The sequence below is a fragment of the Alligator sinensis genome, unplaced genomic scaffold (assembly GCF_000455745.1).
Source record: "Alligator sinensis unplaced genomic scaffold, ASM45574v1 scaffold883_1, whole genome shotgun sequence".
NCBI classification, from domain to species: domain Eukaryota; kingdom Metazoa; phylum Chordata; order Crocodylia; family Alligatoridae; genus Alligator; species Alligator sinensis.
The window spans coordinates 2,072,536-2,081,943 of NW_005842009.1; the positions used below are offsets into that span (position 1 = coordinate 2,072,536).

At 53.0% G+C, this 9,408-nt stretch overlaps 1 protein-coding gene across 9 annotated transcripts in view; it reads right to left on the reverse strand.

Moving 5' to 3' along the window:
- The window catches only part of PTPRU (protein tyrosine phosphatase, receptor type U), a 408,251-nt gene that overhangs the window by 277,370 nt on the left and 121,473 nt on the right, over positions 1-9,408 (reverse strand). The window contains exon 1 of one of the 9 annotated variants that reach the window (XM_025201932.1): positions 2,316-2,429. The exons of the other annotated variants lie outside the window; for them this stretch is intronic. The gene's annotated coding sequence lies outside the window, so the exon portion shown is untranslated. Of the gene's footprint in view, positions 1-2,315; positions 2,430-9,408 lie in introns of those variants that run through there. 9 annotated transcript variants of the gene reach the window in all.

A 9,408-nucleotide genomic window follows, 5' to 3' on the forward strand; every position in this document is an offset into this window, starting at 1 on the left:
CCCGTGGCTCGCCGCGTGTATCTGGCGCGGGTCGACGTGGTCTCCGACGAGTGCCCTTTCTGCCACCAGAGGGAGACCCTGGCGCACCTGGTCCTCGAGTGCGCCAGGCTGCAGCCCCTGCACCTCCTCCTCCAGAACCTCTTTTTGAAGTTCTGGCTGCACTATTCCCCGCACTTTTTGGTTTACGCACTCCCCATCCGTCGCCCCACCAAGGCCCGGGACCAACTGGTCAACCTCCTCCTGGCTCTGGCCAAGCTGGTTATCTGGCTATCCAGGAAGGAGGCTCTGGCCGGGAAGGCTCCCGGTCGCCTCGGGGCGTTTTTCCTCGGTGTCCTTCGCGCCCATCTCCGGGCAGAGCACCACTGGGCAGTAGCCGCCGGTGAGCTGAAGCAGTTTGTCAGCCGGTGGGCGCTGTCTGGGGTGCTCTGCTCACTGACCCCCGGGGGAGCACTTGTTTTGAACCTTGGACCACACATGCACACCCTATTTTTCTTTTAGCTGTCCTCCGCAATTTTTATGTAACTTTCGGGAGCCCAGCCGCCCAATTGTGAGTGGCAGCCCCTGAAGAATTTTTTTGAAGAGTGTCATCTGTCCGGTCACCAGCCGGACGCCGGTACCGCCATCGGCCACCCGACGGGGTGGCCCTAAGATCTATATTGGAAATTCTGTCTTTCAATAGTACCAGCAAAACCTGATCCTCTCCTCACCCTTGCCCTATGAGCTGGGCATGACCCAGCCATCCCCAGAGAGGCACCTGGGTCTGTGAAACCTGTTGCCAGGATCTGGCCTCTTCGTACTCCCAAGGAGGCCTGCCTGCTTGGGAACGGCCAACCCTTAGCCAGGGGACAGTCCATCAGAAGGTGCCCATGGCCATGAGATGCATTTGTCTCAGACAGCAAGACACGTGTGTAGGACATAGGAGCAACCAGAGAGGCTGACTGAAGCCTAGGGGGGAAATCCCCAGGACAGTGCCACTGGACTGTATGGTGAGGGCACTGGGTACTGCCACTCCCAGGCTGCGGGCACCAGGGAAGATCCCACGCCCTGCACAGCACAGCTGCTCTCCTCTGCCTGGTGCTGCGAGGGTGACATAGCTCAAACTCCACCCATGATACTGGTTAGGGGGCACCTCTTGACATGCTAAGGGCGAGCATGTCCCTCAGGGCTGCTCCCTGCCTAACTGGACAAGACCAAAACCCCGCCTAATCCCGGCCTCCTAGTGGACAGGGGCCAGTACCAGGTGCAAGAAGCCCCACACTGAATACCCTGCCTTGGGGGCAGAGACCAAGTCCAGCCCAGAAGCCATGCATAGGCCCCAGAACTGCCTGCATTGTCCCGTGCCCCCAGTCTCTGCCTTCTCCTCTTGCACACTAGGTCCTCCCCAATGCCAGCCACCCTACTGCACTGCATTGCTCTACCTGTCATGGCCCCAGCACAGCTCAGCCTCCATGCAGAGATGCCTTGAGTTTCTCTGGTTGCGAGGAACAGCTGTGCTCCACTGCAGGACCTACTACCCCTGTTGAGTGGAGCAGCACAGACCCTAATACACTTCACTCCAGGAGACCCTGGCACAGAGGTTCATTGCATTCCAGCTCCTCTAAGTGTTAGACCACCCGGCTCCACTAAAGAGCTTGGAAGGGGATCCTGCCCCTCTGAGTGGCACAGGGGCTGGGCTGTGGGGCTTCCAGGTTGGAGTAAGTACCACAAGGCTCGAGGGAAAAGCCCCTCTCCCCACCAGAATAACACCTAGCGATTAGATGCCTCCAAAGGACACTCAGAGAAGAGAGCTCCCTGCCTACCCCTCACGGGAAGGAGCCAGCATGAAAGCAGGGGGATTTTGCCTACCTCTCCATTGCCCCCTGCCCCTTCCCCAAGTACAAGCGACCAGGTGTAGACAGGGAACCAACAGCTGAGCCCTACAGTCGAAGCGAGAACTGCCCCCCCCCCCCCCCCCCCCCCCCCCCCCGCGAGAAATCCTCCAGACTAGCACCTTTTATACATCCCCCCAGCCCAGCCTTGACCTTCTCAGGCCAACAGCTGGGAGGGCCCTTTCCAGCCAGCACAGAAATCCAGTTCCCGATTAGCCTGTCGCTGCCTCAGAGACAGCCATGCTCCAAGGAACAGAGCCTGCACTGGCGCTGGGCACACGGAAAGGCCTCCCCTGGCCTATTCCTTCCCAGAAAATAAGGCAGAACCCCTGCATCCACCTGAAATGGGACCCAGCTAGGGCTCCATTCTGCTGCAGCTCTCTCTACTCCTGCTGCCCATTTAACTTCCCCTGTAATTTCAGGCTTTCAACAGTCAGTGCTATTTACCAAACACCGAGCCTGCAGCGTCATTCAGCAGATTAGTGCTCGGAGCCGAATTCCGCCTCCTTAGCCCCTTGCTCAATGCTGTGTCGCAGCAGCTGGGGAGACCATATCTCCCCGGGAAGACAGTCTGTAAGCTCAGAGGCCTGGACCCAATCTCACAAGAGTCTGCCTGTGAGATTGTTACAGATGTTAAAATAGGAACCAGGAGGGGCTAGAGGACACACGTGGGGAGGTGGAAATAGAGCCCTCAGCTTGCAGCTCTAAACCCAGAGCACTTGAACTGGGAAACAGTGTCCGAGGGCAGGGGGCCCCTAATCCTCTCTATAGGCTGCTCCTCCTGTACAAGGCAATATCACCCACTTCTATCCAGTGCTCATGCATTAAGTAAACCCTGATTATTATCTGCATGGCGGGGGCACCCAGGAGCCCCAGTCATGGAACAGGTCTCCACAGTGCTTGCCTGGAGTCAACAACTCAGGGGTAAAACAGGAGACCAGAGGTAGATTATATAAGCAGAGGAGAGCGTGAAGACAGTGTCAGCACCACTGCAAAGCTAGGGGAGATAGACACATTGGAAAGGCTTTGGAGACACCCATTAGGCATTGCCTGGAGTTAGAGAGCCACTGCAGTGGGACAGAAAGCGACTCGACAGCAGGACTCCTGGGTTCTGCTCCAGGTTCTGCCATTGATTGCATGACTGTGGGCAAGTCGCTGCACTTCTCTGAGCCTTAATGGAAATGAAAATGTTTACCTGCACAGAAGGGATGCACAGAGAAGGACTTCAACAATTCATTTGTGATCATGGAAGGACTTTGAGGTTTCAAGATAAAATGGTGCAAGGAAAAGGGGGGGGGGGAAGTGTGAAGAGCAGCAGTTGGGAACTTGGAGACGCATCATCTTATAGTCAAAAAATGGCTTCCCCTTATTGTTCTAGCCCACTTCTCCAGCAGCGAGCTGGTTTAACCCCAGACAATCCTACTTTTAGATGGCAACCCACTCATCCAAAGGCCTGCTGCGTTCTGTAGTACTAACCCAACATGCTGCAGTACAGTGACCACAATCTACAGTAGTTTCAACTAGTAACATAATACTCTTTAATGCCATGCATGTAACAACAATCCATACGGGGTCCTGCCACTTGCAGTGCTAGCTGGTGGGATGTTAGGATGATGCTATAAATATACTAACCACAGCTGTTGTTAAATTTAGGTCGGGGAAGATATTAGCCCCTAGCACAGTACCAGATCCTCACCCTGCTGAGACAAGAGCATCATGTGGTTGAGAGCCAAAGGAGACGACAACAAAGGTGGGAGCTCCCTTTCCAATGGGACGATGCATCTCAGCATGGGTACCATCATATGAAGCCTTGTCTATACTGGTGAACAGCCCCAATTCAGCCATGCTGATCCCTGCTCAGAAGCAGTCTACACTAGGCTAGTACATGTTTAACCCAGGCTGTGCCAAAATCTCTTGGGCTCTGCCTATGCTTCAAGATCAGCACCAATGCAGCCACACCAAGTGCCAAATTTGAGTCTTCCTGAGTGCAGAAGATGTGAGTGGTGCTCAAGACACTTAACGTGCACATGCTTTCCACACCAGGAAGCCCAAGCCTCTTTAATAGCAAGTAGCAGTCACCTCCAGCTCTGATCCCAAGGGGTCCAGGAGCCTCAGGAGAAGGTAAGAGGCAATCAAGGAAAGGAGTAAAGTCCCTGTTCAAGGGGCTCATCTCCTTCAGTACTTTGTGTGCCCCTGGCATGCTGAACTGCTATTAGAGACCAGAGGGACTACAGTCTAGCAGAAAGGTGGCATACCCATGCCATAACCTGCCATTTGTCTTTGAGAAAGCCACTTAGGCTTTGTGCAACTCAGCTTCCCATTCTGTAAAATGGGGTCAAGTAGAGTCTGTGCAGCCCCCTCTACTGCAGCAAGCTAAACTGCAAAATCTAATTCACCAAACAGAGTAGCCAACCTGCTTTGCAAGAGAGACCAAGAACAGAGTGCCAAAGCCGATTCATCAGATCTCAGCCTCACGTGATCCCTAGGAGGTGTGGTTCAGGTGGGAGTGTGCAGTGCCCACCAGTAGGACTGCCATGGGGCAGTAAGAAGAAGAACAAAGGGTGCATAAGGGGAAAAGGTTTACATGCATACCTCCAGTTACAAACAAGGAAGGGTCACAGAACAGGCTCTAGTCCTATCTCTACCACTCACACACTATGCAACTTTGAGCAACAGACTTGCTCTCGCTGTGCCTCAGTTTCCCCATCTGCACAATGGGAACAAAAGCACCCACCTCACAAAGTGCTGGGAGAGCCCAGAAACTAGGAGTTTGAAGTGCTTTGAGATCTGCACACAAAATGGCACCAAGGAAAAGCAGAAGTGTTGGTTTATGTCACAGGGATCCAGAGACTCACCAACCCAAAAACTCTTTTACCACCTGGGAACAGATCACTCAAGACCATGCAGAAGCACAGACCAAGAGAGGGGACAAATGCAAGGAGGCTCCTGGTGGCACTACCCCTGGAAGCCGAGGACTGGCACGCTGACCTCGATCCACAGCCCATCACCCAGGGAAAGTGTCACTCGGCCCCCATGTGAGTCCGCAGCACTCAGTGTGCACGAAGGCAGCTGAGGCGAGAGAGTTCTTGCCTCCCTCATCTCTCACCTCCCTCACGGAGCCGGCTTCTGCTCTGCACAGGTGATGGAGGGCACAGGACCATTATTTTTATTAAAGAGTCCTCCCACAGAGAGCTGAAGGCTGTCATAAGCCAAGCCTCCCAAGCCCGACTCATTCATGTCATCAGCTGCAGGCAGCAGGTGGGGTGACTGAAAGCACCACAACAGGCACTTCAGCCCCCAAGTCCTCCTAGGAGCAGGGTATTAAAAGCTCATTTCTGGAGAGGGATCTGGCTTCTCCATTCCAGGTCCAGGCCCTTAAGAAAAAAATCAAGGGATCTTGACTGAGTCTAGTCCCTGATGAGCCAGCATCATAGTGCAGGACCCACCACTGTTAAATGGACCTGTGTTAGCTGAATTATCCAGGCAAAGCCACTAACAGAGCTACAGAGATCTAATGCTGCCTTCTGCCCCTAGAATACACCTCTGCTGGCACCCCAATGGGGATCTTGAGGTGGGGGGCAAAAAGGCGCGTGGAGAACCTGCATGCCCAGCTATCTGCCTTGTTGCAGAGAAGCCTGACAGCAAATTAGCTCCATGACTTTAAGGAAGAGCATGGGCTCATCATTCCCAAGAATCCCAGCACACAATCTGCCCACACCTGCCTAACAGGTCAGCCCAGCCACACACACACACACACACACACACCCCCACCTGCCACATCTACAGGCTGGGCTGCAGACAGAAAAGGATCCGTCAGAGACACAAAAGGCTTTTGTAATGAACCCACCCCCACCCCGTGGCTTTTGGGCACATATCCCAGGACACTGCTCTGCACAGGCAGGAACAGCGCTGGAATGCAAACACTCACAGACAGGTGGTTTCCAGCCTCGTCTCAGGAGCACAAGTGTGGGGGAGGGGAGGGCAGAGAGCAGGGAGGGCAGAACATAGAGCCCCTTGTCATCCTATCACACTGACCCACCCATGGGGCCAGTCTACACTGCAGGTCTCCAAATGTCTCAGAGCAGTGTCCATGCGCTACAACTGCTGGGAGCTTTGCAGTAGGATCCTGGGACTGCGCATGGCCAGGGTGTGCTACATGCACGGTGGGAGATACAGACAGACCCCGCCTCAAAGGCCTCATCGCAGAGAGGGTTGGGAGAGAAAGGACAGATCTATCCCTATCCAACTGATGGGAAAATGAGACAGAGAGATTAAGTGACATGCCCAAGGTGATATGGGGAGTCCACAGCAGGAACCCAATCTAGGTCTCCCAAGCCTAGTGCCCTAGCCACAAGGCCAGCCTGCCCCTGCAGAAGAGTTAGCCGCTTCCCTCACCCTTTAGCCTAGGTCAGGGCACGCGTGACAGCACAGCTGGGGGGATGGAGCTACAGAGAACGAGAGTGTCTGAGCTAGAGAGAAACAGAGGGTCTGTCTGAGACCAGCAGCCCCACTAAAGAATCCAAGTTGCAATAATCACCATGTCTGCTCTACCACGGGGACACTAGCATGCCATCCAGGTGTCAGTCCTGCTGGCACACACTGTCAGGCTGCATCTCAGTCCTCATGCAGTTGGGGGCCCAGCCCAAAAGTATCTACAAGATGAAGCTAGAAAGCCCTCCTGCCTCTTATGGCTCTGTACAGCAGGAGGATGTTAGCACACACTGCACTGCATGCTGCACCCCTGCCCACAGCCCTCTGCTCTGGCACCAACAAGAGTAGAGGTAATACTGGAGAGCTGCCCAGCTTTCCCCAGAACGCACCAGTACAAACCTGGCCATCATCGTGGGAGGAGTGAGCAGGCCAGGCCAGGAATGCGGTTGCATCAGAAGAAATGCTGCAGGGTGGCTGAGCTCAAGCCAGCTGTGATCATGCTGGAGCCTGGGATCATAAAAAAATAGTTGCTCTGGGGACTTGGCAGCATCCTACATGCTAAACCTAGGGACTGCGATCACTCCCCTGGAGACTGCTTGCACTGCACTAAAGATAGACTTGAACTAAAGCAACCTAGAGCCTTGGGCAGGTCCAGAGGCTGCAGTCAGAAAAGCAAGAAGGGAGCTGGGATGGCTAGAGACAGACCAACTCCACAATCATTCTGCCTTAACCCACTGGGCACCAACTCTACTCCAAACTTTCCAGTGTTCCCTGAAACAAAGACCTCACCAGGCTCAGAGCCTGCACTTCATTTGGAGGATGCAACTTTGCCTCTCCAAATACCTTCCACAAGAAGTGAACAGAAGAGTCTCTTCCAGCCCTGCTGGCAGAAAGAGTTATGGACTTTTGCCATTCAGTGTATCAAGGACTTGGATGTTGATGGGATAGAAAGGGATAAGCCAAGTTGAACAGCAGCTCAAACGCTACGAAGGTGGATCACATTTGCTTGGTCGAGCAAGCACCATTCTCCACACCTGAGCCAGTCTCCTTCACGCAGAGGCAGGCAAGTAGTGTTTGAAGATTTCCAGTCCCAAGCATTGTACCAGCAAGCCGTGTTGCAGGCCAGGGAGGGATCTGGCCTCTAGGGACTTGTCTACACTGCAGCAGCACCAGGTCCCAAGCACACCTTGTCCCACAAGAGCTATCTACGCCCAATGCACAGGCTTCAACACCAGAAGAACACCGGTAAAGCTGCTCTGGACTTGTCTTCAGACACCAGCCTCCACCCCCAGTCTCTGGCAGGCCTGAAAACAACTGCTGGCATAACTTTTCAATCTGGAAGTGTTCCTCCAAAACACCAGGAGAATCTGGGGTCATCATCTGCTAATGGCAATAAATTACACATGCCGTCCTGCTGCACTGGCTTTTAACGGCAAAACCCTGGAGACTTGGCCCAGGGCACAGAATAGGAATGCATGCTGTGCTACATGCTGACCTCGCGAGCAGGGATCCTGGTTTTCTCAGATTTAAACAAGTTCCCAATTTTTGCTTTAAAAAAAGTAACCCCAAATCCACATTTTTCCATGTGGATGAAATGAAACATCACTATGTAGCTATATATTAGTGGTGTTTCTTTAAATCATGAAAAAATGTGGATTTGGGGTTACTTTTTTTTTTAACTGAAAATTGGGGATTTCTTTAAAATCAGAGAAAACCAGGATCCCTGCTCATAAGACAGCACAGAGCTCCACTTGTATCAGTCTAAAAAAAAAATTTCAGAGAACTAATAGACTCAGGATGATCTCCATACTTTACTAATAGCCATTCCAGGGCCTGCAATTCAAGATTGGTAAAAGGGATTGTCACATCCTGTCCAGTCCCCCCTCTGGAAGGACACCAGTCTGGGGTGGCTGTTACATGCTCCTACCCCTCTCCTAGCTCTGGAGAGATAGCAACTGGTCACTCGTCGTTCCTAGCTGTGTTTGCAGGAGCACGCCAAGTGCAAAACATATCTCTGACTCTTCTGACCCCCTGCGCCCCCTCAGCCTCTTGATGCTTAATGTGTTCTACTGAAGTCCACCTGTTTGCAGGTGTCGGGGCCGAGGGGCTGTGGCCAGCAGCCCGGGCACGTGGGCCAGGGAAAAGGTCGGCACGGCGAACTAGAATTAGGCACTGACGCGTAGAGGTTGATTAAAGATTGTTTTACTTACACCGTAGGTGGTCGCGGTGCAGGCAGGAAAAACTTTCTTGAGTTGCAGTTACAGACAAACACCAGCGGAGTTTGCTAGGCTCCACCAAAGACACACGAGCGGAGTTTGCTAGGCTCCGCTCAACGAACACGAACAGAGCTCTGGATACCACTCACGGAGTTTGGTAGGCTCCGTGGAACGACTGAAATGAGAGTCCGAAAGGTGACTCTCCACGAGCGCACAGGGTAGGGTACGTTGAGGGATCATGCGGCGACGGGGAAAGACTCTTGATGGGTGATCAAGCCACCATTCGGTCCGAGATTTACGTAGAAGTCCACAAGGTAATTGTGGACTCCTTGCCGGAATTCTCTCGGATTTCTCTTGGAATTCTCAGGATCCCCCTGAGATTCTCGGAGATCTCCGACTTGGGCAGAAACTGCTCAAGCCTCTTATACGGCTAGCAAGCCAATCGCTAGCCACCACGTGGGAATAATTTAGAAACAGCCAATAGTGGGAAACAAATTTACATACGGTGGTGGGAACTCCTTTGCACCGGGGTTTTCTCTATGCAACTGAGAATTGCACCGTGCAAAGAAAGCTCCATGTGGCGGGAAATAATTCTGCAGTGCCGAAGCACACACAAAATCGTACCCTTTGGGTCATGACAGCAGGAACTCTGGTTTCTCGATCAGCTTCTTCAGGGACAACGTGCACGGCTAAAAGAAAGCAGACACATTGCAAAGGAACCTCTAAAACACAAACACATTACTCCTGAAAGCACCGGGGAGAAACAGAATCCCATATGCAAACCCTGCAGTCTGACCTCACCCCTGATGCAAGCTCTGGGTTTGGTCAGGGTCCTTAGGGAAAAGCAGTCTTTCCTGCCTGTTTGATTTTCTGGCATGAGACGGGCAATGGCC